This window comes from Tupaia chinensis, unplaced genomic scaffold (genome assembly GCF_000334495.1).
Source record: "Tupaia chinensis unplaced genomic scaffold, TupChi_1.0 Scaffold144116_1, whole genome shotgun sequence".
Classification (NCBI taxonomy): Eukaryota; Metazoa; Chordata; class Mammalia; order Scandentia; family Tupaiidae; genus Tupaia; species Tupaia belangeri.
The window spans coordinates 113,950-114,701 of NW_006203971.1; the positions used below are offsets into that span (position 1 = coordinate 113,950).

The window sequence follows — 752 nt, forward strand, 5'->3', positions numbered from 1 at the left end:
AAAGAGAGGCACCCTATATATGTTCTCTAGGTCTTTCAGAAAACATGAGGTGGTTCCTTTAGCAATATATCTGCGACTCTACAAGAAAGGTGATATTGTAGACATCAAGGGAATGGGTACTGTTCAAAAAGGAATGCCCCACAAATGTTACCATAGCAAAACTGAAGACTCTACAATGTTACCCAGCATGTTGTTGGCATTGTTGTAAACAAACAAGTTAAGGGCAAGATTCTTGCCAAGAGAATTAATGTGAGTATTCAGCATATTAAGCATTCTAAGAGCAAAGATAGCTTCCAAACATGTGTGAAGTAAAATGACCAGAGAAAAGGAGCACCAGCCTGCTCTGCCCAGAGAACCAATAAAAAGGAGCCTGAGCTACTGGAACCTATTCCCTATGAATTCATGGCATGATGGGTGTTAAAAATAAACAAATCTATAGTCTATATATATAAAAAAATACTATGAGCGACTATACACTAATAAACAAGAAAACCTGGATGAAATGAACAAAACTTAAGTAAGTAAGTAAATAAAAATGATGGACAAATTCCTGGACACATACAATTTACCAAGACTGAATTGAAAAGATATGGAAAGCCTAAAGAGACCAATAAGAAACAATGTGATTGAATCAGTAATAAATAGCCTCTCAACAAACAATAGTCCATTTCTTGATGGCTTCCCTTCTGAATTCTACAGAATTTTTAAAGAAGAGCTAACTCTCAGTGTACTATTTTTTTTTTTTTTTTGAG

The 752-nt window shown here is 35.0% G+C and overlaps 1 protein-coding gene across 1 annotated transcript in view; it reads right to left on the reverse strand.

Annotated features, from left to right (window-relative positions):
* LOC102500985 (zinc finger protein 260-like) overlaps positions 1-752 on the reverse strand; it is a 36,596-nt gene that overhangs the window by 35,135 nt on the left and 709 nt on the right. The window lies entirely within an intron of this gene.